We start from the raw sequence: 8,918 nt of genomic DNA, 5'->3' as shown, positions 1-8,918 counted from the left end.
AGGTCCTGAATGCTAATAAACATGAAGAAGCACTGAGCACTCTGTCTCTCTGCCCCCATTTATTAATTAATTATGTTAATATACTATGATATAACAATAACAGGTGACAAGGCCTTACATCTATAAGTATCCGCACATACATATACAGATCAGAAAATACTGTGACTTGCATGCTGTGTCCAAAAACTTCTGAATTTAAGAAGATATCTCTCTATATATACAATAGTGATTTTTATTAATGATTTTTCTGTATATTGTGCTTTATATATACTGTATTTTTTCATTTACCAATACCAGTACACATTTTAGAGACATTACAGTAGTAACAGCTCTACACTGTGTTTGCTTGATAGTAGAGACATCAAGAGGAGTCTGTGCTTCAGAGAGACTCGCTGGGAAACAGTGAACCTCTCAGTTGGATTGATCTCTGCTGTCATCTACAGCCCTGGAGAAGCCAGAGATAACCAACACAGAACCTTATTTAAACTTGGACAGCATTTTTTTGTGTCCCAGATGAGTAGGCTGAGGTAGACATGGAGAGGGAGTTCTTAGTCTGAATGATTGATTTCATTTCAACATTACATTTCTATTGCTGTCTTAATTTCTACTTTGTTTTCATTTTTTGTTGTTTTTATTTTTTCAAATTTGAAATGTTCTATCTGTTACAGCGAAGACACAAATAGGACAGGATAGTAACACTTGTGCTAACTGAGCTGAGACTTGACTGGCTAGTTGCAGTCAACAATTATGTAATACTGAACACCCTATGTTACATTTCCTCAGTGATGGACTCTAATATTGGTGTATGTCTCAAACTGAGATCAGGTTGTTTTCTGGGAAAAACACTAATGGCATCTCTAGTATGTGCGTCTGTGACACTGTACCAAGTGTTTGGAGACTGAATATAATCGTATACAATGAAATAATGACTACTTCAACAAAAATTATTACCACATACTACCACACAAACACCGTTGCTTAAAATGTGAGCTCACAGTTCTCTTGTGTGTCAGAATATTGTTAAAATAATACTTTGTGTGGGGGTCGTGTCTTTTTCAAATGTGCCGGTCTCCATCTCTGAGCGATATTGATTGGAGCACTGGACCTAAAGGGACCAGACTAACGTCACACTGCCAGAATCACAGCCAGATATCTCAAGTTGTCACAATAACACAGACACAAATAACATGCCACTTCCACCATGAACTGTGGTGGCAGTCACACATGAGTGAGTGATGAGATGTCATGCGCCCATGGGATTTTTTTTAATGAGCTCCATGTAGGCCCAGAGTGAACCACAAGCAGGGTCATGTGAACAATCATCCACAGGATTTTGCATCTATATACAACAAGTAGGTTAATGACTGGACCAGTGAGGCTCTTATGGGTACCACACATTTAAGTGAAACATGGACTTATCCTCTGGGTCCATTAAGAATTTCATGTGTTTCATGTGTTTTACGCAGAATTTACAAGAAGTCATACGGCTTCTTGTGAAAAAAAAAGAAGTGATAGGGCTTCTTGTAAATTTTGCAAGGGCTCCATGTCAATGTCTAGGCATTCAAAGAAACCACAACATCCCTTAGTTCCACTTCCCATAAAGATAGATAGATTACTTTATTCATCCCCGGAGGGAAATTAAGTCGTGATAGCAGCTTGTGTATCAGAACACAACAAAACACAATACAATAGAACAAAACAAAACATTGAGGTAAAAAGAACAAAAACAGAAACACAAGATGAATAGGCAGACAAGTAGTGCAGTGGCAATATGATGGTAATAGTAATGATGATATGATGGTAATGTTATTGTTAGATAGTATATAAGAATAGTAGTACAGTATATATATATATATATATATATATATAGTATACAATATAACATAATATATATTTATATAGATAGTAATTATACCAATATAATAGCAGTATATAGTAATAATGGCAGCAACAGTATATATAATAATAATAATAGTAATAGCAGTAGTAATAATATAATAATAATAACATGTACACATGTATAAATATGTGTATATAGACTTATATATACGAAGAATATACAGAGAATATACACAGTATGATATAATATGATATGATATATAGTATATAGTAGGGTATAAATATAAGTACTTGACTATACAATATACTATCAGTGTAAGAATATGTAGACTGGGTGTGCGAAAGACAATATTGTTGTATAAAATGGTCTGTAATATCAAAATGGTTTAAATTAACACATATCACAGAAGTAAATGTTCCAGTATATGGGGCGTAGTGTAGTACAGGGTACATGGTGCAAGGGTGATAGGTATATTAGTGCAGTTCTGTGATGGTGGCTCTGACAGAGGTAGATGAGTTATAGAGTCTTATTGCGGTTGGAATGAACGATTTCCTGTATCACTCCTTAGAGCAGCGGGGTTGGATGAGCCTGTGGCTAAAGCTGCTCTTTAGCTTGTCCAGTGTTTTGTGGAGGGGGTGAGAGGGATTGTCCATGATTGCCAGCAGTTTTGCCAGCATCCTGTTCTCCACCACCTCCTCCATGGTGACAAGCTTAGAGCCAACCACAGACTCTGCTTTCCTTATGATTTTGTTCAGTCTGTTGGCATCCTTTGTCCTGATGCCCGCACCCCAGGACACCACAGCAAAGAAGATGGTGCTCGCCACAACAGACTGATAGAACATCTGCAGCATCTTGTTGCAGACATTGAAGGACCCGAGCCTCCTCAGGAAGTAAAGCCGGCTCAGGCCCGTCTTGTAGACGGAATGAAGCAAGAGCTGGATTAGTGGAATTACTTTCACAGATACATTGGAATTTACATTACTGGTGGTTTGTGCACATGGCACAGATGAAAAAAACACTTAAACGTGGTCAATGAAGATGCAAGTCATGTTTATTTATAGCTTGCTGGCTTCAGAAACTATCCAGTCTCAGCTCCGAAGATGACGAGAAACAGATGAAGTTGATTAAATATTTTGGAACGCTAAACAGTCATGACCATGAAAGACCCATTGGAAAATAAAAGACTTGTGTGGGATATAACAAATCAGCCTTTTCAGATCAGTGGCAGGTTATTTTTGGAGAGACGATGCTTCTGTTAAGTGTTGATTTCCACACACCAACTTCTTACTCACATCCGTTGTGCCATTAGCCCACAGTGGGTCCAAGCAAAAGTGATCTAAGATTCAAGGGTTTATTGTCATATGCACAACAATTACATTCAGCAGTTGCTGGCAATGAAATGCTCCCCTCTAGCCATGCTCAGAAATTACACAAGAAAAAAATACAACTAAAAATAGAATATAAAATATAAAAAATCGTCGGCCAGATGGCAGCAGGCAGGACAGTTAATGGTTTGGGTGCTGGGGTCTTTAACGATCTGGTTGCTCTTCTTCCTACACCGCTAAGTGTAGCGGTCCTCCATGGATGGCAGCTCTGTCCTGGCAATACACTGAGCAGACTTCACCACTCTCTGTAGAGCCTTGCAGTTCAGGGCGATGCAGCTGCCATACCAGGCGGTGATGCAGCCAGTCAGAATACTCTCAATAGTGCACCTGTAAAAGTTGCAGAGAATCCTTGGGCCCATGTTGAGCCTCCGCAGCCTGCAGAGGAAGAAGAGCCGCTGTCATTATTCAGCTGTTAGAGTGATGCCTTCCTGGCTGGCTGGGTTCTCATGTGTTTACTGCTCCAGCTTCCTGTCTGCACCTGAACACAGCCAGGAAGAACGTTGACAAACTTTGACAGATTCAGAAAAGACATATTGTAGAAAAGAACAGAGAACATCAATGGAGACAATGTTGCTGATTTTGACCGAATGACAACTTGTTTTCACTGGGTTGTTTCTTCAAACACCTGAACTGACTCAGGTTTCTGTTTGCCTGTACTGATGATTCACTACAGTGTGAATATTTGCTCCTCTTTCAGGAGCAGAGGCAGAGAATTATGTCTGAGTTGAGGGTTGGCCATATCCTGGTCTGTAACCATCATACATGAGCAAATACCTTGATACCTCACAGTATCATAAGGTACTGTGCACTCAAACTGGTCTCAATCTTTTGTACCTTTTTATACCACATCAAGAATTAAATTTTTTTAAACAATGAAATTTAATTCTAAGCAAGTTGTATTAGCTCTCCCATGCATATTTTATAATTTGAGTCAACTTACTAGCTTCATGTGGAGCTAGTTATTGAAGTTCAAAAGCAAAAATGACAGCTAACTGGTTAATACTAGTAAAATGATATTTTTTCGTTATCGATAAGTTTAGCTAATGCTAAGAATGCATTTTTTTTTACAATATCCAATGTGCATGTGATTGTATTTGGTAGAAATATCCACCAAACATGCAGCTATTGTTTGCAAAATATCCACTTTAGACACTGAACAGCACTCCTTCAGCCTTTTCTACTTCCACCCTGTTATTTTCTACTATTTATCATACTTTCTGTGTGCTGTAGGTAGAATGCCAACAATTAAGTAGCACTAATGGGTTTTACACACACACACAGCCTATCCTGTAATATAAAAATGTACTTGTACTATCCTGTTCCGGCCAATGCAGTATGAACGACAACAGATCACTGGAAGAGTCATTTCTAGAGTGAGACTACATTGTTCATGTACTGAATGTTCTGTGCTGAGGCCAAACAATTGCACATGATTTGTCCTTATGGTCAGAAATATACCTAAAAAAACAGGTTTGACACATGGTTTACTGCAACATACTGAAGACTGAGGTCGAGAGTGTAGGCAGTGAATTTCCACTTTAATAGACTGGGTTGGGACATGACGCCCTAGCTTGCCCAGGAATGTAGAGGAGGGATGTTTGGTGTGTTGGTGTTCACCTGTTGGAACATGACTGTGTGTGCACATTATTTCCAAAACCAGGTATGAAAGCATGAATTGGTATCAGATAAAGATTCAGGTTGCATGACTGCAACACAGGGGCACCAGCACACTCTGGTTCTTGTTGAGGCATATGGGATGGGCGTCAGGTATGTGTGGGAATTCAGAAGGAGCTTTTCAAAGGAAGTGAGAACACACTGTACCTTTATGATGGGATAAAGGGCTTGCCAGTCTGAGCTGAGATGACCTCAGCTGATAAACCTGATTAATCCTGTTTCAGAAAAAAACTGTAAGAGGATAAAGCAAAACAACTGACTCTAAATAAGAGGGTATATTAACATCAAAAGAAGCACTGAGCATTCCTCAGCCAATGACGCAGCAAAAAGAAAAGAAAAAGAAAGACCATAAATAATGGTAATGCCTGTTTGTTGTAACAAGTTTCATTCAGCTTTATTTTCACATTTCCTCATCATTTCTAACATTGTTGTCAACAATTTAAGATTATGGAACTATTGTGACATCTTAAGTGGGGCAGGTAAACATGAACAGTAAAATTAGTTTTATTTTATAATTTTATCATTTATTCCTTAACTCTAAAAATTCTAACCAGATCCTAACCATGGTGCTGGTCCAGAATGCCTCCTTGATTGAGGCCAGCACACTCGTCAAGGTAGGGAGTAACAATGTCATTAACATGTGCCGGAACATGCATCACATACTGATTGGGAACTGGCAGCAACCCACAGAACATGAATCACTGATCATCAATGACGCTATCATCAGTTCTCCCAAATCTGTGTCACAGGTATTGTCTGGTGAAGCATCAAACACTAATCCTAACTGTTCATTTTAATTGTTACAGATTAGATTTGAACTTTGACCTGGTTAAATGATTCATAGCTTCTTGGCATGCAGGTAAAGGGTATGCACATGTTCCTTCTTAGTTTATTGAGAGAGTAAACTGTACTGTGTGACTGACTGTGCAGACACACATTCAGACAGAGATGACACCTGTGTTTGCAGTGGGTGCGCCATATTTGTCCTAGCGCCTGTTGGAGTTTGTTATCTTTATTGAACATTGAGGTTGGGAACGCTGTGAGTTGCTGTGAAAGCAAACCACTTCATCACCTACTCCCTCTATGACTCATTGGACCCACTGCAGTTGCCTACAGGCCAAATAGGTCAACTGCAGATGCCATCTCCCTCACCCTTCCTACTGCCCTCACCCACCTGGACCAGAGGTACACATGTGAGAATGCTGTTTATTGACTATAGTTCAGAGTTCAATACCATCGTGCCCCTGAAGCTCGTCACCAAGCATGGAGACCTTGGGCTCAACACCAGTGTGGATAGGCAGCACCACATTCTCCGAATGACTCTCAGCACCAGCGCCCCCCAGGGCTGCCTGCTCAGTCCTCTCCTGTACTCCCTGTTCACTCATGACTGCGTGGCCACCCACAGCTTCAAAACCATCATTAAATTTGCTGATGACACACAGGAAGAGACAGGGAGTTAAACACGCCCCCCTCTCCATCAACAGGATTATGTTGGAGAGAGTCAGCAGTTTCAGGTTCCTCTGGGTTCACATCACCTGACCTGGACGGCCAGGCTCAACATGGGCCCAAGGATTCTCTGCAACTTTTACAGGTGCACCATTGAGAGTATTCTGACTGGCTGCATCACCGCCTGGTATCGCAGCTGCATCGCCCTGAACTGCAAGGCTCTACAGAGAGTGGTGAAGTCTGCTCAGTGTATTACCAGGACAGAGCTGCCATCCATGGAGGACAGCTACACCCAGAGAGCAACCAGATCGTTAAAGACCCCAGCACCCAAACCATTAACTGTCCTGCCTGCTGCCGACGATTTTTTATATTTTATATTCTATTTTTATTTGTATTTTTTTCTTGTGTAATTTCTGAGCAAGGCTAGAGGGGAGCATTTCATTGCCAGCAACTGCTGAATGTAATTGTTGTGCATATGACAATAAACCCTTGAATCTTGAATCACTTCTGCTTGGACCCACTGTGGGCTAATGGCACAACGGATGTGAGTAAGAAGTTGGTGTGTGGAAATCAACACTTAACAGAAGCATCGTCTCTCCAAAAATAACCTGCCACTGATCTGAAAAGGCTGATTTGTTATATCCCACACAAGTCTTTTATTTTCCAATGGGTCTTTCATGGTCATGACTGTTTAGTGTTCCAAAATATTTAATCAACTTCATCTGTTTCTCGTCATCTTCGGAGCTGAGACTGGATAGTTTCTGAAGCCAGCAAGCTATAAATAAACATGACTTGCATCTTCATTGACCACGTTTAAGTGTTTTTTTCATCTGTGCCATGTGCACAAACCACCAGTACTGTAAATTCCAATGTATCTGTGAAAGTAATTCCACTAATCCAGCTCTTGCTTCATATTGGAAGTGGAACTAAGGGATGTTGTGGTTTCTTTGAATGCCTAGACATTGACATGGAGCCCTTGCAAAATTTACAAGAAGCCCTATCACTTCTTTTTTTTTCACAAGAAGCCGTATGACTTCTTGTAAATTCTGCGTAAAACACATGAAACACATGAAATTCTTAATGGACCCAGAGGATAAGTCCATGTTTCACTTAAATGTGTGGTACCCATAAGAGCCTCACTGGTCCAGTCATTAACCTACTTGTTGTATATAGATGCAAAATCCTGTGGATGATTGTTCACATGACCCTGCTTGTGGTTCACTCTGGGCCTACATGGAGCTCATTAAAAAAAATCCCATGGGCGCATGACATCTCATCACTCACTCATGTGTGACTGCCACCACAGTTCATGGTGGAAGTGGCATGTTATTTGTGTCTGTGTTATTGTGACAACTTGAGATATCTGGCTGTGATTCTGGCAGTGTGACGTTAGTCTGGTCCCTTTAGGTCCAGTGCTCCAATCAATATCGCTCAGAGATGGAGACCGGCACATTTGAAAAAGACACGACCCCCACACAAAGTATTATTTTAACAATATTCTGACACACAAGAGAACTGTGAGCTCACATTTTAAGCAACGGTGTTTGTGTGGTAGTATGTGGTAATAATTTTTGTTGAAGTAGTCATTATTTCATTGTATACGATTATATTCAGTCTCCAAACACTTGGTACAGTGTCACAGACGCACATACTAGAGATGCCATTAGTGTTTTTCCCAGAAAACAACCTGATCTCAGTTTGAGACATACACCGATATTAGAGTCCATCACTGAGGAAATGTAACATAGGGTGTTCAGTATTACATAATTGTTGACTGCAACTAGCCAGTCAAGTCTCAGCTCAGTTAGCACAAGTGTTACTATCCTGTCCTATTTGTGTCTTCGCTGTAACAGATAGAACATTTCAAATTTGAAAAAATAAAAACAACAAAAAATGAAAACAAAGTAGAAATTAAGACAGCAATAGAAATGTAATGTTGAAATGAAATCAATCATTCAGACTAAGAACTCCCTCTCCATGTCTACCTCAGCCTACTCATCTGGGACACAAAAAAATGCTGTCCAAGTTTAAATAAGGTTCTGTGTTGGTTATCTCTGGCTTCTCCAGGGCTGTAGATGACAGCAGAGATCAATCCAACTGAGAGGTTCACTGTTTCCCAGCGAGTCTCTCTGAAGCACAGACTCCTCTTGATGTCTCTACTATCAAGCAAACACAGTGTAGAGCTGTTACTACTGTAATGTCTCTAAAATGTGTACTGGTATTGGTAAATGAAAAAATACAGTATATATAAAGCACAATATACAGAAAAATCATTAATAAAAATCACTATTGTATATATAGAGAGATATCTTCTTAAATTCAGAAGTTTTTGGACACAGCATGCAAGTCACAGTATTTTCTGATCTGTATATGTATGTGCGGATACTTATAGATGTAAGGCCTTGTCACCTGTTATTGTTATATCATAGTATATTAACATAATTAATTAATAAATGGGGGCAGAGAGACAGAGTGCTCAGTGCTTCTTCATGTTTATTAGCATTCAGGACCTTTTGTCCACAGGCTGCTCCTGACTGGAATCATTGAACTATGTCAAATATTTGCGTGTATAT

The 8,918-nt window shown here is 39.9% G+C and overlaps 1 long non-coding RNA gene across 1 annotated transcript; it reads right to left on the bottom strand.

Moving 5' to 3' along the window:
* Positions 1-3,177: 3,177 nt before the first annotated feature.
* On the bottom strand, positions 3,178-4,835 carry LOC138411116 (uncharacterized). Its single transcript, XR_011243802.1, has 2 exons — positions 4,724-4,835; positions 3,178-3,703 (listed from the first exon to the last, which is right to left on the bottom strand). It is a non-coding gene; the product is annotated as an uncharacterized lncRNA (long non-coding RNA).
* Between the last annotated feature and the right edge of the window lie 4,083 nt (positions 4,836-8,918).

This window comes from Paralichthys olivaceus, chromosome 1 (assembly GCF_024713975.1).
Source record: "Paralichthys olivaceus isolate ysfri-2021 chromosome 1, ASM2471397v2, whole genome shotgun sequence".
NCBI lineage: Eukaryota > Metazoa > Chordata > Actinopteri > Pleuronectiformes > Paralichthyidae > Paralichthys > Paralichthys olivaceus.
The sequence above is the reverse complement of the archived record's forward strand: the minus strand, read 5'-3'. Positions and strand labels throughout refer to the sequence as shown.